Raw genomic sequence first — 19,074 nt, forward strand, 5'->3', positions numbered from 1 at the left:
ATGCACCAACTTGATGTTAGAACCCAGGTCAGTCTAACCATTGTTCTTCCTGCCTTAGCAGGCTTTCCTTGGGCTGCTAATCTCTCTGAGATCCTGATTTTTCTTAGAAAGTCAAAAAAGACAGAACTCACTAGGGATTCAAGATGGTGAAAGAGATTGTAACCTGAGGGGTCCTCACAGGACAGGCAGCATTTTGGGGTCCCTTCTGAGCAATGGTATTTTTAGTGAAGGGACCAAGAGGCTGAAAGTTGGAAGAACCGTCAAGGTGGTAGAAACCCAGACTAAATATTTCTTGAGTGGAGAAGAAAACACCTGTAACACATGGGATCCCCAAAACACTTGGGCTAGCATAAGATGGGGACCTGAAGAGCTGGGTTTTCATCTTATCTTTCAACATGTGCTCTTAGCCAGTCCCCATTTCCCTATTTGTAAAATTGGGAATGTCTCTCCCTTACATGCTTATTGTGTATATACCAACTCTGCAGGGATGTTGTAGGGAATCAAATAAGAAACATAGGTTGGAAAGTTCCATGAACTATAAAGCAGCACAGTGGAAATGAAAGTGAGAAGGAAGCATTATAAGAATTCCTGGTATCTCAGTCCCTGATCTATTTGCCACTCCACTACCCAAAGGTAAAAGGGAGGGCTTTCTGTGGAAATGGGCATTGTAAATCTTCTCCCATGCTCATCTCATCTCTTTCTTCTGTGGGTCCTCTTGTACCCACAGGTCAATCTTTCTACAAGGGAAAGGATTCCAAGACTCAGATGACAAAGCCAGGCAGCACTGGCAGCTCAGATTTGTAGCATGTGCGTTGATACAGCACATGTTGAAATGCATTCATATACTCTGACTCCGAGGCTTAAATTAGCAATTTTAACATTTTTATTTATTTATGATTTATTGGGGATTGAACCCAGGACCTCATATACAGGAAGCAGGCACTCAACCACTGAATTACATCCACTATTAAAGCAGTTTTCAAGAGCCCACCCCCAGCATATGTCTACACTCCCTCATTAGTTCCATTGAGATGTTGCCTTGTTCCCATGACTGTTGCTATTTGGGCCCTAGGTTCCCTGCTGTATCTCCCACCTCATCGCACCCCACCCCCACAACTTCTAGTGAAAAAGGTGCTTATGCTGTAGCCACATACCTTATTGGAAGCCATGGTCATCCAGATTTTCTGCTTTCTTTTTTCCTTGGCCAATGATGTAGGCTACTCTCTTCACATTCTATATAACAGTACGTTATGAACATTCCGTTCCTTCCTCTATCTGCCTGAGGGTACATAAAAGGTTCTGTCCCCCAATGTGGTGCTTTTGGACTCTACATTGGCCAGTCCTGACTTTTTCTCTCACTTTGAGTCTTTAGGCTATTGCTGCCATCTCCTTTAGGCTTGTTAATCTAAAGTTCTACTGCTTTTCCTTTCCATGGCTGGGTGCCAAGCTTGAATCTTATCATTGTTCCATTGTTATCTGTTTTAAAATATGAATACTTCCCTGTAAATATATGTATAATATACATATATCTGTATAGTAATAGCTTATTTATCTGACATCTGCGTTTTTCCAAAGCTCATCTAAAAAAACGAGGGAAGTACAAAGCACTGTCATCTTTAAGCCTTTGCACAGCATTAATTTATTCTTATTTTTATGTGTTGTAACAAATTTGGCCGTGTAGTTTCTGAACCCCTATAAGATTAAAGGCAGCAAATAAAAAAAAGGAAGACATGTGCTATACTAACAGCAGCTAGAGGCAAGAACTGAAAGCTAACAATAAAGGGAGGGGTGAAAGACTGATGAGAAAGAAAAGCTGAAACAGTAGTCTGGAGGACATTTAATTTAAGAACAACAGCCCTACAAATATCTTATGTACTTCAGTAAGGTAATAGTGGAGCTAGGTAATTTTTATTTTAAGGTAGTTCTAGGTTCTTTTTTTTTTAAAGACTTATTTTTTATTTATTTCTCTCCCCTTCCCTCCCCCCCAGTTGTCTGCTCTCTGTGTCCATTTTGCTGTGTGTTCTTCTGTGACCGCTTCCATCCTTATTAGTGGCACCGGGAATCTACGTTTCTTTTTGTTGCGTCATCTTGTTGTGTCAGCTCTCTGTGTGTGCAGCGCCATTCTTGGGCAGGCTGCACTTTCTTTGGCGCTGGGCAGCTCTCCTTATGGGGCGCACTCCTTGCACGTGGGGCTCCCCTACACAAGGGACACCCCTGTGTGGCACGGCACTCCTTGTGCACATCAGCAATGCACATGGGCCAGCTGCACATGGGTCAAGGAGGCCCGGGGTTTGAACCACAGACCTCCCATGTGGTAGGGGGATGCCCTATCCATTGGGCCAAGTCTGCTTCCCTCTAGGTTCTTCTTGAAGGCCATAAGTATCAAAAAGTAAATAATTTACCCAGAGAACTGGTATTTGATGAGTGTCCTATAAAATATCAGGCACTATGCTGAATATAAAATAAATGATTTCATTTTCATAGCAACTTGTGAGATAGGTAGTGATACTCTCATTTTTTAGATTACTGAGACTTAAAGGTCACACTGGCAGTGATTGGAAGAGCTTAGCTCAGAACTCAGGAGAGTCTGACTCCAGAGAACCAAGTCTTTTTTTTATTTTACACTGGACATTTCTTCCTGACCTCATCCATCTAAACCTCTTGGCCCAGTAGATTCCCCCTCTTTTATTCATTCCCTTATATATTTTTTCTTTTTAAATATCTCTTCTAATTATGTTGGGTCTTTCTGGGGATTCACATAACTGAACAGGCTTGCCTTTTCGCCCAGCCCATTTCTTCTTAAATTGACTTCTCTTCCTCCTGTATGTTATGCTTAAAATTATCCTCCTTGGATGTTTAGAAAATAGATATAATAGATAGATGGATGGACAGATAAATGGGTAGATAGAATGATATGGCAAATGTGGCAAAATGTTAAAATTTGTGGGTCTGGATATTTGGGATGGGGCAGAGGGTATGTTGGAGTTCTCTGTATGGGTTTTACATTATTTTCGAAACTGTCCTGTTAGTTTGAAATATTTCAAAGCAAGGTGTTTAAAGAAAAAAGTCTTACCTCATTGGAATATATGTTCTAAGTTCTAGTCACTCAACCAGAATAGATTCAGCTTTTGCTTTTTAAAAATGAAGCCCCTTTCATGAATTTGAAAATAACTATCATATCCCCCTGAAATCTTCCCTAGGCCAAATAGACTCAGTTCTGTCAACCATTCCTGGTCTACTGGCACATCCCTATCCTGTTTGTTAAATACAACTCAGTATGAATCCCTGAAAGGGCTCCAGTGTTCCAGGTGCTTGCTTCTCTTACCCTGTCTGCTAACACTTTCCTTCTCTTTTATTCCATGCCAGTCACACTAGCTTTTCTTTCAGTCTTTGGAATGTGCCAGGCTGGTTCCCCTCTTTGCATATCAATTTACCTTATTTCATTTTTCTAAGTAACAGGTAATAATATCTACTATTGCTCTGTATTTGTTTATCATGGCTCCCATGAAAAACGTAAGTGCTATCAGGGTAAGGGTTTTTTTTTCCTTCTTTTTCTTCTACCCTTCTGTCCTTAACATCTAGAACAGTGCCTGGCATATAGTAGACCCTCTTTAAATATTTCTTGGTTGATTTAATGACCAGTTCAAAGTAAAACATGATTGTCCACTCCATTCTGGACCTTTTCCTATAGAAATGCCATCTCATATTGAATTAACTCTTGACAGCTGCATCCTATAGCTGCCTTAACTCATATTCATCCATTAAGAACACTAAATCTCCTTTTCACACTTCTTTGATCCAGTGTCTTCTCATAAGCCATCCTGTGTTTGTGCATTGTTTATGTGGAATGTCAGGTACAGATGTTACATCTATTCCCATTTAGTCTGGCTTCAGGTCATTTGGCAGTTTGATCAGTACCCCCTTGTTGTACTCTTACATATCTTTTATTTAAATGTTGAACAGACTAGGACTGAGCCCAAAACCCTGTGAGGTGTTACTGTAGTCCTCCTTTAGGCTGGCAATGGTCCATCAGTCATAACTTTTTGAGTAAAACTTTTCAAGCAGGCAACCCAGGTTCTTCATCTAGTAAGGGAATAGTGACAAATATATTATAACTAGGGCATTCTCTTCAACTCCTAATCCAGAAATCCTTTTTTTTTTTTTTTGATTTATTTATTTATTACCCCCGTTGTTTTGTACTCGTCTGCTCGCTGTGTTCTTCTGCGACTGCTTATCTTCTCTTTAGGTGGCACCAGGAACCAATTCTGGGACCTCCTGGAGTGGGAGAGAGGTCCTCAATCTTTAGAACCACCTCAGCTCCCTGGTCTGCTACATCTCTTACTATCTCTCCTCTCTCTCTTTTTTGTTGCATCATCTTACTGAACCAGCTCTCTTGCGTGGGCCAGCGTTCCTGTGCAGGCTGGCTCTCCTGCGTATGCCAGCACTCCTGTGCAGGCCTTATCTCCTGCATGGGCTCTCCTGCATGGGCACGGGCCAGCATTCCTTATGTGCCAGCTCACCACTCAGGCCAGCTTGCTGCGTGGGCCAGCTTGCCTTTCACCAGGAGGCCCCAAGAATCGAACCCTGGACCTCCTATATGGTAGACAGGAGCCCAATCACTTGAACCACATCTGTTTCCCCCAGTAATCCTTTTAAAAAAAGAAAAGTTTCCTTTTATCCCTTTGTGGTAGGAGAGAAGGGCCTGAGGGAACTTCTGGAGTAAGGGAGGAAGATGATAAATGAAAGAAGAGCTAGAGGAAGTGATCAGGCCAGATGACTAGCAGTCATTCTATTCTCATTATAAAGCTAACTCTTAAAAAGAAAAATATCTTATTCATCCAGACTTTGCTTCTCTGGAACTTTTTCCTACTGGACCTGGTCCTTCTTTCAGGACTTGTACATAATTACCCTACCCCTATGAAGAAGTTTTAAGACGTATTTAGGGTCTTTTCTAAGTCCTCTCTTTTTCAGCCTAATCCTCCCTTGTACCTTCATCTGGTATTCTTATGTCTTGGCCTTTTGGCCCTTTACTAAACTTGGAGACCTTCCCTGAGTATGTTCTAATTGGTCATTGTCCCCTTCATAAGTAGGGCAGTCCTGTCACCTGGTGGGTTCTCTATATAATTATCATCTTTGAATTTGACCTTAATAGCCTTTTTTAAAAAAAATCTTTTAAAAAATTTATTATCTTTTTCATTAAAGATACATAGATCACACAAAAGTTACATTAAAAAATATAAGAGATTCCCATACACCCCACTTCTCACACCCCCCACTCCTTCCACTAAATAGTTTTTTTGATAGACATATTACCTGGTTTAGTTAGAAGACTGAACAAAGAGGGGACCTCTGGGGGCTAGAACAAAGACTAAGAACAGGAATGGGGTGGGGGCAGAGAAGTGAAGCAGAACTTGGGAGACTTGGGGATCCTGCAGGGCATGCATTCATTCCTTTATTCAGTGGGTATTTATTATCTGCCATGTGCCAGACAGTTTTAGTTTTAAGTGTCTGAGATATAGCAGTGAATAAAAAAGTTGGTGTTCTCATTCTTTATATTTTAGTGGAGAGAAACGGATAAACAAATGAACATTATGAAGAAAAATAAAGCAGAGTAAGGGAATATAGGGTAGGACTGGATGATCAAAGAAAGTCTCTCTGTAGAAATATGTAGAAATTGAAGTCGTGAGTTATGTGTATATCTTGGGGAATAGCACTCCAGGCAAAGGGTTCAGCAAGTTCAAAGGCTCTGAAACAAGAGCATGCTTGTTGTGTTTGAGGAACAGTAAAGAGGTCAGTGTGGCTAGAGATAAGGTGAGCGAGAAGGAGAGTGATGTATAGAGATGAAGTCACAAGGGTAGACAACGAACCAGATTATGTAGTTGTTGTTTTTTTAAAATATTTATTTGTCCTTGCCCCCTGTTGTTTGTGCTTGCTGTCTGCTCTCTGTGTCTGTTCATTGTGTGCTTTCTCTTTCTGCTCATCTTTTAGGAGGTACTGGGAGTTGAACCTGGGATATCCCATGTGGGAGGGAGGTACCCAATTGCTTGAGCCACATCCATTCCCTTGCTTGTTGTGTTTCTCGTTGTGTCTCCTCGTTGTATCATCTAGTTGCATCATCTCACCACACCAGCCCATTGCACCAGCTTGCTGTCTTGCTTGTCTTCTTTAGGAATTACTGGGAACCAAACTCAGGACCTCCCACCTGGGAGGTAGGGCACCCAAGTGTTTGAGCCATATCCATTCCCCTATGTAGAGTTTTATTCTTAGTGAAATAGCAGAGCCATTGAAGAGTTCTGAGCAGAGAGGAGTGACATAATCTAGCATTCTTTATTATTATTATTATTTATTTATTTCTAAGTCTCTCTGACTGCTGTATAGATTGAAAAAGAGGCCAAAAGTGGATGTAGAAAGACCAGTGAGGAAGCTATTGTAACAATCCAATTGAGAGATTGTGGTAGTTTGGACTATGATGTGGTGGTGGTAGAGGTGGTGAGAAGTAGATCCTGGAAAGATTTTGAAGGTAGAAAATACAGGATTTGTTCTTGTTCCAAAGTGGGTTATGAAAAAGAGTCAAAGTTGATACCAGGCTTTTTGCCTGATGGAGATACTGTTTTCTGAGGCAGGTAAGATAATAGGAGTTTTGGGAGCATAACTAGATAGGGTTCTGAGGAGCAGTTTGAGGATCGATCAGACTATGTACCAGTGAAGCACTTAAATAAATGCAAGTGCTAAAAAAAAATGCAAGCGCTAACTGGCGGGTCAATCTGTCTGGGAAGCACAGCATCAAATGGGTGTAGTGAGAATTTGTCTCAGTCTGTCAAAATAGTCACCACCTAGGGATCCTACATAGAGAGGTAGTAATTTCCAGCGTTTTAGACTGCAAAGGCAAAAGGACCCCAAACAACTCTAGGGACAAAGGGCTGCCAGCTGCAAGGCCAGATCTGGGTTAAACTTTGGAAACAAACTTAGCAGGAGTAAAGGCAGGCTTCCAGGGTTACTGGAAAATTAGACACACTTGAGGAACAAAATATAGTAATTATGAGAGGGGGAAAGAGTTGTTTTGGGTGCTGTTCGAAAGCCCTTTTAATCTTTACAAAACTTTTAGCTAGGGTCATTGATATTACTCTCTCTTTTATGAATAAAAAGAGAGAGGCCTATAGAGGCCTTAGATCACATAGCTAATAAATAGAAGATCAGTGAGTTCCACCCTGGGCCAGGAGATTCCAGAGCCTATATATTTTCTAGGACACAGGGTTACAAATCCTTCAAGGATAGGCCAGTAATGTAATGAGGGAGTGGACTGGATGGGATTGGATGGAACAGGAGCACATATACCCTGTCTAAAAGAAATAACTGTGATTCAGCTTCTGTGGATTGGCACCATGTGGCAGTTTGGGCCCAGTTTGGCCAGGTGCATCAGTTATTCAAGAGAAGTGAGAATCTAGATTTTTTTTTAAGCAGCTTTATTAAGATGTAATTTACATATCATGACAATGAAATACACCTATCTTAAGTATGTGGTTCAATAATTTTTAATAAATTTTTAAAGTTGTGCAACCATCACCACAATGTGGTTTTACTTATTTATTTAATTTTTAAAAGAAACTTGAGATTACATAAATGTTACATAAAAAAATAAGTGATTTTAGAATATTGTTATCACCCCAAAGAAATGCCTCATGGTTATTTCCCTATGCTACCCCTAGCACTAGGCAACCACTATCCACTTTCTGTCTCTAGATGTCTCTTTCCTGGGCATTTTAATAAATTAGCTAATATAATGTATATTTTTCATCTTGCATGTAGCATAATATTTTTGAAGTTCATCCATGTTGTAGCATGATTAGTGTTTCATTTCTTTTATTTCTGAATACTGTTTTATGTATGAATATACCACATCTTGTTTATCCATTCACCAGTTGATGAACATTTGGATTGTTTACATTTTTTGGCTATTATGGCTAATACTGCTATGAACAATTGCATACAGATCTTTGTGGGATCAAATGTTTTCATTTTTTTGGGGGGGTAGATACCTAGGAATATGGGTGTATGTATGGTAATTCTGTCTTAACTTTTTAAGAAATTGCCAAGTTGTTTTCCAAACCAGAGTAATATGAGCCTTATAGAGTGAATTAGGAACTGTTCCCCTTTCTTCTGTTTTCTGGAAGAATTTGTGAAAGATTGGTATTATTATTATTTTTTAATTGTTTAATAGAATTCACCGGTAAAGTTGTGGGGCCCTGGGCTTTTTTCTGTTGGAATACTGGTAATTACTAATTCAATTTTTAAAACCACTCTTCCTCCCCTCCCCCTGCCAGATGACTTCCTTGTCTATCTGCTGGCTTCTGCAGGGGGCATAAGGAACTGAACCTGGGACCTCCCATATGGGAGGCGAGTGCTCAACTGTTTGAGCCTCATCTGCTCGCAGTTTGTTGCAACTTGTCTTCTCTGGAAGGCACTGGGAACCGAACCTGGGACTTCCCATTTGGGAGGCAGGTACCCAGTTGCTTGAGCCACATCCACTGTCTGCTAATTCAGTTTTTAAAAGTTGTTAGAGTTCTGTTCAGATTATCTGTTTATTTTTTAGTCAGTTTTTGGCAATTTGCGTTTTTTTCTAGGAATTTGTCCATTTCATCTAAATTGTTTAATTTGCTGATTTAAAGTTGTTCATAGTATTTTCTTGTAATCCTTTTTTTTTTTTTTTAAAGATTTATTTTATCTATTCATTCCACCCCCTTGTTTTTTATGCTTGCTGTCTGCTCTCTGTGTCCGTTGTGCACCCTCGGTGTCTGCTCGTCTTCTCTTCAGGAGGCACCAGGAACCGAACCTGAGACCTCCCTTGTGGGAGAGATGTCAACTCACTGATTTGTTGTGTCTCTAATTATCTTTTCTCTTTTTTTTGTGCCTCCTTTTTGCGTCATATTGTTGTGTCAGCTGCCTGTCATGCCAGCTTGCTGTCTTGCTTGTCTTCTCCTGTAGGCACTGAGATCTGAACCTGGGACCTCCCATGTGGTAGGTGGTAAACTCAATCACTTGAACCACATCCCCTTCCATGTAACTTTTAAAAAAAAATAATTTAATCCATCCTTTTTTTTTAAGATTTATTTATTTGTTCTTCCCCACTCCCCTTGTTTTGTATTTGCTGTCTGCTCTCTGTGTGTTCTTCTGTGACTGTTTGTCTTCTGTTTAGGCAGCACTAGGAACCGATTCTGGGACCTTCTGGAATGGGAGAGAGGTGCTGAATCTCTTGTGCCACCTCAGCTTCCTCCTGTAATCCTTTTTTAACTTTTGTAAGGGTCAGTTGTGATATTCTCTCTTTCCATCTTTTTTTTTTAAGGGTTTATTTATTTATTTCCCCCTCTTCCCCACTTCTCCCCCCGCCATTGTCTGCTCTCTGTATCTATTTGCTGTGCGTTCTTCTGAGTCTGCTTGTCTTCTCTTTAGGCGGCACTGTGAACATCTGATCCTGGGACCTTCTGGAGTGGGAGAGGGGTGCTCAATCGCTTGCACTACCTTAGCTCCTTGGCCTGCTGTGTCTCTTAACTGTCTCTCTTCTGTGTCTCTTTTTTTTGCGTCATCTTGCTGCACCAGGTCTCTTCTTGGGCCAGCACTCCCTCACGGGCCAGCACTCCTCTCCAGCCAGTTCGCTGTATGGGCCAGGACTCTGCTTGGGCCAGCTCTCCGCTTGGTCCAGCTCACCTTCACCAGGAGTGTTGAACTCTAGACCTCTCATATGGTAGACAGGAGCCCAATTGCTTTGAGTCAAATCTCCTTCCCTCTTTCAATCTTGATTTTGGTAATTTGTGTCTTTTTTTTTTCTTGGTCATCTTAGCTAAAGTTTTGCCAATTTTCAGATCTTTTCAGAGAACCAACTTTGGATTTAATTGTTTTTCTCTTCCTCTGATTTCAATTCTGATTTTTATTTCCCTTTTGCTTGTTTTGGGTTTAGTTTGCTCTTCTTTTCCCAGTTTCTTAAGGCTTAGATTATTGATTTTAAGGCACTGTGCAGCTAAAACCAAACTTTTCTTCAGGCTGACTAGGTGTGTGGGCAGTCAGTTTTGTTCTTCTCATGCAGTCATCTCTGGAGAAATATTTGGAGAATCACAGAGTGCCTAATTCAGAAACAATAGTGGAGACCAGTGGTCTGCAACATATGTGTTACCAACAGGGATGCAGTGAGAGCTCGACTCATAGTTCTGGGCAGGCAGTGGGGCAGGGTTGTGCTTTGGATGGGAGATGTAGGGGTAGTGGTGAGAATGAGGGTGGGGTATGCAGTACTAAGTCAGGTGACACATGGTAAGCCAGACTCAAACTCCCCAGGCTTCTGAGGTGGGTTCCCTTGATACAGAGTTAGAAGAGGCAGATGTTCTCCTCACAGACTTCAGAGGCTTTAGGATGGTTTGCTGAACACCTCTTTTGTCTGCTAATGACTGAGAACCAAAGTAGAGATTTGACTTCATTAAAGAAATAACACTTAAATGCAGATCTCACAGGTAGCATATTGAAATGGGAAGAGCTCTGAGCAAGGCCTGGGCTTGGTAGTCATAAACTTGTGGCCTTTAGTTTCCTCATCTATTACATAAATGAGGTATAATAGTGTCTACCTAGCCTACTTTATAAGCCACAGTTCGGATATGTGCTATGTAAAACTGTTAGGTACTATGCACATTTAAGGGACTATTAATGACAGTAATTATGGTGCTCGGGACTTGGGACAGAGTCTGAGAAGACTCGGAATCATCTTCCTTCAAGGTGTGGGGATGAATGTCAGAGTGGGCTTCATTTAGCTTAGTGCAGCAGGAGAAAGTTCATTGCTTAAATGGCCCCTAGAAAAATCTCTGGAGGGAATCTGAAGTAGGCTGCCACAGCAGCACTTATAAGAAACAGCTGTCCCTGTTCACGCCCACTTAAGAATTTTGGCCACATTTTGTTACTTTGGTTTCAGAAACAGCTGGCTTTCTCCAGGGTTGTTGCCAGAAGGAAGGGATAAGGTCCAGCTTACCTTTGGGAAAAGGAATAGCATACAAAGGGCTCTGGGGTCCACTTGGTTCTGTGTCCTATTTCTTCTCTCTCTAATTTTTATTAAAACTAGGGAGGATTTTTCTGCACCATGGGAGCAGCTGTTCAGAGCAGGAGATCAGTGAGACGAGAGGGACTGACAGGTCTTATAGGTAAAATTAGCTAGAGGGCAAGTCTAGTGATATTGGCTGCACAGAGAGACAGGGTCCTGAGGCCTTAAGAAGTAAGGCCAAGGGATCAAAAATTGACGCTGGGAAACTGGAAAACAATAAATTAGGAAACCGAGGTCCCTCAGCAACTGTAGTACTGGAACCCTGTGATGAATGGATCCTTTAGGGGACTTACGATGTAAGCAGGGCAGATACAGGGAGGTAGGGAACAACTATTCTATAAAAGACCCTGTGAATGCAAAGCAGAAATTGCTTCTTTTGAATGGTATGTCATTTCGTATTTAAATTACCACTCTCTACCCTACCCTCATCACTTCCCAGTCTCCCCAATTAATATAATCTGTCATGTTATTGTACTACTGCATAGGGTAAGAGACAGATGATAACCCACAGTGTAACATCTCTGGGAAGGTTGATTAACTGCATTTTTCCCTCCACCGTGTTTATTTTTTAAAACCTTAGGCCATATGACATTTGGGAAAGAGGAGAGGCTATAAAGCCAGATTACCAAGGTTTTAATCTGCTCTGCCATTTATTTTCTGTGTGACTTTGATGAGTTCCTAACCTCTCTGAGCCAGTTTCTTCATCTAAAAAATGGGAATAATGTCTATTTTGTATGGTTATTACGATGATAAAAGGAGATTAAAAAAATGTCTGGATTGGTATTCAACCACTAGTGAGTCAGCCTGAGGTTGTAGAAGGGGAGTATGGTAACCTAGGCTTTTAATTGTGTTCTATTAACTCAGTCTTGTAAAAGGCATTTAATGTCTCTGGACCTCAGTTTTCTCAGCTTCTAAAAAGAGGGAATGATGCAAACAGATGTGGTTCAAGCGATTGGGCTCCCATCTACCATATGGGAGGTCCTGGGTTCGATTCCCGGGCCTCCTGGCCTGTGTGGTGAGCTGGCCCATATGGAGTGCTGGCCTGTGCAGCATGCTGGCCTGCGCAGGAGCGCTGGCCTGTGTGGAGAGCTGGCGTGGCAAGATAACGCAACAAAAAGAGACAGAGAAGAGACAATAAGGGACACAGCAGACCAGGGAGCTGAGGTGGCACAAGAGATTGAGCACCTCTCTTCCACTCTGGAACGTCCCAGAATTGGTTCCTGGTACTACCTAATGAGAAGACAAGCAGACACAGAAGAACACACAGCGAATGGATACAGAGCAGACAGCGCAAAACAATGAGGGTGGGGGAGAAATAAATAAATCTTAAAAAAAAAGCAAACAAACAAAAAAACAGTACCAAAATAAAGAGGGAATGAGGTAGAAGGTTGATCTGTGATTGTTGATTTCCCTTCTAGTTTGTACCTCCAAAGGCACATTGGTCTGTAGTATAAAAGCATCAGAGAGCCAAGAAGGAAAAAAAAGACATGAAGGTGCCAAAGAGAGAAGTCTCAGTTTCAGTCCTGCTTAATGCTGCTTAGGGACAGTTACGAAGAGCCATTATCTACATTGAGAGATGTTGGAAGTGGCTGAAAGTCTGATACAGTGGCAGTGACCTGTCACACAGCTTTTTGGAAAAGAAATACCAAAGAGAAGATCGAATGGCCTGAAATATTGGAGTTTGAGTAGATAGCAAGTACACAGAGACCATGAAGCAGAGGTCTCGGCTTGTACCCTATCACCCACTTGCTGGATGTTCCCAGTTAAGCTACTTCTCCTTCTGTGGCTTTCATATCACCGTCTATACAATGAGCTAGTTGGGTAATGTATTCTCTAGCAGCCTTTCCAGTTCTAGTTTTCTGAAATTTCATTGACACTCAAGTTGTATTTATGCCTTAGCTTTTGTTCTTGACGTTGAGGATTTCACTTAACTGGAGGTGGCTTCCCAACCAGCCAGGCTGTGTTTAGCTCTAGATTATTTAGAATGTCTTGGAACCACAATTTCAGGAACCCAGAAGCATATAATTTTCAAATTGAGAAATGCCTTGGTTCACCTAGGTCCATCTCCCTCATTTGATAGTGAGAGATGATGCAAGAGTAGAAAAGACCAGAACAATACATATGCTTTGACATCAGACCCTAAATTCTCATTCCTACTAGTAATTTACTCTTTCTGAGATACAGTTTCATTGTATAAAAATGGGAATAGTGATAAAAGGGTAGGCACATAGAGAATAATTATTACTAGAGGAGGAGGGGAACAAATTGAGGTGTCCTGAGAGGTAAAGTCATCTGCCCAGGGTCAAGCTCAGACCAGAAACCTGGTCTCATGAGTTTTAGTTCAGGGTTCTCTTCTTTCTTAGAACCACACTCAATTATACCCTGTATGTAGTGGCAAAGTTTAGAACTGAAAGCATGTCAGCTTTCTTAATATCTCCATCAACAGCCTTTACAATTCCCATGTCATGTGTCAGTAACACAGCCTGTACGTGTTTTAGAAACAACGCTCTATAAACAATCTTGTTTGATTTATTTTAGCTGGTACAGGATCCAGATGCTCTTAGAATAGCATTCCAGGCTCTCCAAATCAAGTCATTCTTATTCCAAGCTCCTTGCAGCTCTGATCTGCTGCTGACTGGTTTGTCCCCAAGTCTTACTATAATGTGAATCACATTGTCGTCTTTTGCCAACTTTGCCCTTTCCCTCTTGAGTGGAAGTAACATTTATTGTTTCCTATGTGCCATATATTGTGATAGGCACTTTGAATAGGTCATCTCTTTTAAACTTTAAAACTCATTAAGCTATTAATAGCTCCAGAGGGGAAAGCTGAGGCCCAGTGATGTAAGTGAATTTGCCTGAGGTCACTTATCTAGTTTGTGAAACAACTGGGCTAGGACCTGACGCCATAGCCTAAGCTCTTAAGTACCATACTTCCCCTTCTGTCCTCAGTTCTTCCAGGAGGGTGGATGTTTCAGTAGTACCCAAGAAGAGACATCAAGGGGAAGCGGACTTGGCCCAGTAGTTAGGGCTTCTGTCTATGACATGAGAGGTCTGCCATTCAAACCCCGGGCCTCCTTGACCTGTGTGGAGCTGGCCTGTGCGCAGTGCTGTTGCACGCAGGGGTGTCCCCTGCGTAGGGGAGCCCCACGTGCAAGGAGTGTGCCCCATAAGGAGAGCCGCCCAGTGCGAAAGAAAGTTCAGCCTGCCCAGGAATGGCGCCGCACACACGGAGAGCTGACACCACAAGATGACGCAATAAAAAGAAACATAGATTCCCGTGCCGCTGACAACAACAGAAGCGGACAAAGATGAACAACGCAGCAAATGGACACGGAGAACAGACAACTGGGGTGGGGGGGGGCAGGGGAAGGGGAGAGCAATAGATAAATAAAAAGAAGAGACATCATTGACCTTGGATAATGGTAATATTTTCCATGCCTTTCAGTGCATTTTCCCATGAGCTTCTGTTCTTCACCAGTGTAACTTGTCCAGGACCCAAGTGTGGGCCAGACAGGGATCCAAGCATTACATGAGAGGAGGACAGGTTTCTTTCTTCAGCATGGAACACAGAGTCCCTAGTAAAAAGTGTCCTTGTCACTTTCAAAGTTGGATGAAGGGGGAATATTTCAAGCAATATTAGAAATAGGGAAACCTCTGTTTCTCTGTCCAACTCCCAGGATCTTTTGCCATAAAATCATGGAATTTTAGAATGTCTTTGCAAAGGAAGCTTAACTAAGAATCATCAAATTTGCAGAAGAACCCTTTATTTAAACATACAACTCAACATAAAACAGCCATTCTGGCTGAAGTGGCAGCACGGGGCTCAGAGTTCACCAGCTCAGCCTCTCTACAGCACTCACCAAAGACAGGCCCCCTGATGTGTGTGTCTGCCTTGGACATGCAGGGTTCCCAGGAACACATTTTGAAAAACAACACTGACCCATGCCAACCATCTCATACTGTGGTTGTGAAATTGAGACCCAGCAAGGGGCAATAATATGCCCAAGATAAACATAGTGAATTAATGGTATTTCTCCTGACTTTCAACCTGATACCCTTTCCAGTACACTAGGCTTTATGTCATTTCATAAGTGACCACTTGTCTACTTCACTGGCATCTTGCATCTGGGTTTCAGGCTTCTCTTGCCTCTTGGCATCTGGTTTCTACGAGGTATCCGGGCCTGTGGATGTGCATACTTCTGTCAGGGCGTAATTCTCATACCTACAGTGAGTGTGTGTCAAGATTTGTTTAACATGTTAATGTGTGAACCAGCAGAAAGAATAGCCGAGAAACTGGATTTCTGTTGTTAGTGGAAAAAGAATTGCTGAAGTAAGATTGCTAAAAGAACCAAAATTGGTTAATGTCCTAATGAAAATATAAAATCTCTCTGCATCTCTGTTTTCTAAACATTAACCTTTAACTTTGTAAATTGCTTTTGCAATTAGCTTTTTATTTACAAATAATTTCAAACTTACACAATAGGTGGAAAAATAATACAAACCTCATACAGAGAACTCCAGTATACTCCCAAATATCCAAATCCACCAGTTTTAACTTTTTCCCATCTTTGTCCACCCTCCCTCCGCTTTATCCATCTGTCTGTCCATCCATCCATCTCTATTTTCTGAACATTTGAGAGGTTGTACACATCATATCTCTTTTTTTTTTTTTTTTAAAGATTTATTTATTTATTTAATCCCCCCCCCTCCCCTGGTTGTCTGTTCTTGGTGTCTATTTGCTGTGTCTTGTTTCTTTGTCCGCTTCTGTTGTCGTCAGCGGCACGGGAAGTGTGGGCGGCGCCATTCCTGGGCAGGCTGCTCTTTCTTTTCACGCTGGGCGGCTCTCCCTATGGGTGCACTCCTTGCGCGTGGGGCTCCCCCACGCGGGGGACACCCTTGCGTGGCACGGCACTCCTTGCGCGCATCAGCACTGCGCATGGCCAGCTCCACACGGGTCAAGGAGGCCCGGGGTTTGAACCGCGGACCTCCCATATGGTAGACGGACGCCCTAACCACTGGGCCAAAGTCCGTTTCCCACATCATATCTCTTGAACACACAATACTTCCATGTACATTTCCTGTGAACAAGAATATTCATGTATGTAATTTATCACCTTAGGTGCAGTTTTCAATTCAAGAAAGGTAACGTTGATATAAAGCTTAAATCTGTATTCTAATTTTTTTATGTCCCAAATAATGTACTTTTGAGCTTTCTCTTCTCCCTTCTTAGATCTGATCCAGTATCCTGTATTTCATTTAATTTTCATTTTCTCTGTAGTCTACTCTTTTTTAAAAATTCAAATAAATATCCTTATTAAAGAAAAAAAGGAATATTATTAAGCTGCAAAACTGTATGTTGTTACACTGCATGTAAATGAAGAGAAAGGTGATTGCAATATTTGGTGTACCCATAATTGTGGAAACATATTTACAACATAAATCTTTCTACCTTAATTCCTCCCCAGCATACCATTCAGTGGGATTAATTGCATTAAGAGTCTTACAATGCCCTCCCCAGTATCCATTACTGGAACTCTCCCTTGACTCCAAACAGAAAGTCCTATACTCATTTTGCATTGGCTCCATTACCCTTGCCCTCAATCCCTACTCTACTTTCTGTCTCTATGAGTTTGCATGTTCTCTTATACTTTCTACGTGGTTACCAAGTGGCTTAAATTTAACATCCTAAATCTGTAATAATCTCATTTGTTTTGCTTCAAACTTAACTTCAATAGGTTACATAAATTATGTTCCTTTATCTCTTTGTCCCATCACCTTTATGTAGTTGTCAGAAATTACATAGCTATACATTATGAGTCCCAAACTACTGATTTATCATTACATTTTATGTCTTTGCCCTTTAGATACTGTAGGGAGTAAAAAAAAGTGGGCTACAAATAAATACAGTAGTACGGGTATTTATTTTTACCCTTGTGATTATCTTTATTGGAAATCTTTATTTCTTTATGTGACTTCTGTCGCTTGTCTGGTGTCCTTTCCTTTCAACCTGTAAAACCCCTTTTAGCATGTCTTGTAGTGCTGTGGTCCAGTGGTGATGAAGTCCCTCAGCTTTTGTTTTTCTGGGAATGCCTTAATCCCTCCCTTATTTATTTATTTATTTTAAAGATTTATTTTATTTCTTTCCCCTTTACCCCCGTTGTCAGCTCTGTCCATTTGCTGTGTTTTTCTGCATCTGCTTGCATTGTCAGGAGGCACTGGGAAATGGCGTCTCTTTTTTGTTGGGTCATCTTGCTGCGCCAGCTCTCCATGTGTGTGGCACCACTCCTGGGCAGACTGCGCTTTTTTCACACAGGACAGCTCTCCTTGCAGGGTACATTCCTTGTGTGTGGGGCACACCTACGAGGGGACACCCCTGCGTGGCAGGCACTCCTTGCGCATGGCAGCACTGTGTGTGCGCTGGCTTGCCACACTGGTCAGGAGGTCCTGGGTATTGAACCCTGGACCCTTCATATGGTAGGCAGATGCTCTATCAGTTGAGCCACGTCTGCTTCCCTCCCTTATTTTTGAAAGACAGTTTCGCCAGACAAATTCTTGGTGGGTAATTTTTCCTTCCTCTTCTGCCTTCTTTCTTGCTTCCATGGTTTCCAATGAGAAATCTGCAGTTAATCTTATTCAGGCTTCCTTGTATGTAACATGTTGCTTCCCTCTTGTAACTTACAGAGTTCTCTCTTCATCATTGGCATTCAACAGTTTGATTATAATGTGCTGCAGTGTGGGTCTATTTGGGTTTATCCTGTTTGGAGTTCACTGAGTGTCTTGGATCTGTATATTCATGTCTTTGATTAAATTTGGGAGTTTAGAGAACAACTTCAGGCCAAAGTGTAGAAGCCTCCCTGATCCTTTCTGTGCATGTGTTTTTTGGCTGTAGGAATTCCCCTGTTTACATGGGTGTGAATGTTCCCTCTTCTCTTGGAAACCGTTTCCTCAGGACCCCAGGCACTGCAGTGTATGTCTTACAGTCAGCAATCCCTGCCCCAGACAGACACCTAACTGCTCTCCCTCAGTGTTCTAAAGGAGAGGTCTATGAGCTGCCTTCTCATACACACAGAGCAAGTTCTGGAATAGTGAGTCCCTTCGGCCACCACTAGACAGACTGGAGTACATGCTCCCACTAAGTGCAAGAGGGTCACTCTGCTCCCCCTAACCAGGATTAGGGATCTGCACTGGGTGTGACAACCAGCCCCATTCCAAGCCTGTGAGGGTTCCAGGAGGGGTCAGCCACGGTGCCACAAGATCCTACCTTCTGTAGTGTGACAGAGCCCTGAAATGTCTCAACTGCCATCTTGACTAGGGTGGGGACTCCTAATTGTAGTTTAAAAACTTTTGGGGCTTAATCATTTGGGAAAAAGTAAGTAAAAACTCCATTCTCCAAGAGTGTCAGGTGACCCACAGGAGCCTATTTTAAAATGTTCGTGGGGAGAGGGTATAGCTCAGTGGTTGTGTGCCTGCTTCTCATGTACAGAGTCCCAGGTTCAATACCCAGAGCCTCCTGAAAAATAATAAAATGTTCCAACATGACTTTAAAATGTCACTCAATTATCTTTTTGCCTAATATCCAAGTTCTGGGTAATTTTCCCTAACATACCACCACCAAAAATGATCAGAGACTTTTGTTTTAAAGCTGTTTAGAGCTACCTCAACCCAGGAAGGCACCTTTCTGCTTAGACACAGCCCCAGCCTCTTTGCTGAAGCTTCTGTGGGTAGCATCGATCAATGAAATATTGAACTCACTCCTACAGTCCTATTCAGTGGTCTGGGGTTTGGACTTGGCTAATCCTGTACTGACTTCTTCCTTATTCCCTGGTCAGGGAGGCTCTTTACCTGCTCCTGGTTGCCTTTAGGGCCATTTTGGATGCAGAGAGGTATATTGCTGTAGAGGTGACAGGGTTCCATCTGGAGGAAGGCTGTTTTGAGCACAGAGCCAGTTTTACTCATAGGAAAAGGAGGCAAGTGCTTTTATTATGCTTTCATTTGCCTCT

General features: G+C 42.0%; 1 protein-coding gene across 15 annotated transcripts in view; it reads left to right on the forward strand.

Annotated features, from left to right (window-relative positions):
* The window catches only part of RALY (RALY heterogeneous nuclear ribonucleoprotein), a 138,790-nt gene that overhangs the window by 44,394 nt on the left and 75,322 nt on the right, over positions 1-19,074 (forward strand). The gene's annotated exons all lie outside the window — the stretch shown is intronic.

The sequence above is a fragment of the Dasypus novemcinctus genome, chromosome 24 (genome assembly GCF_030445035.2).
Source record: "Dasypus novemcinctus isolate mDasNov1 chromosome 24, mDasNov1.1.hap2, whole genome shotgun sequence".
In the NCBI taxonomy this organism is placed as follows: Eukaryota; Metazoa; Chordata; class Mammalia; order Cingulata; family Dasypodidae; genus Dasypus; species Dasypus novemcinctus.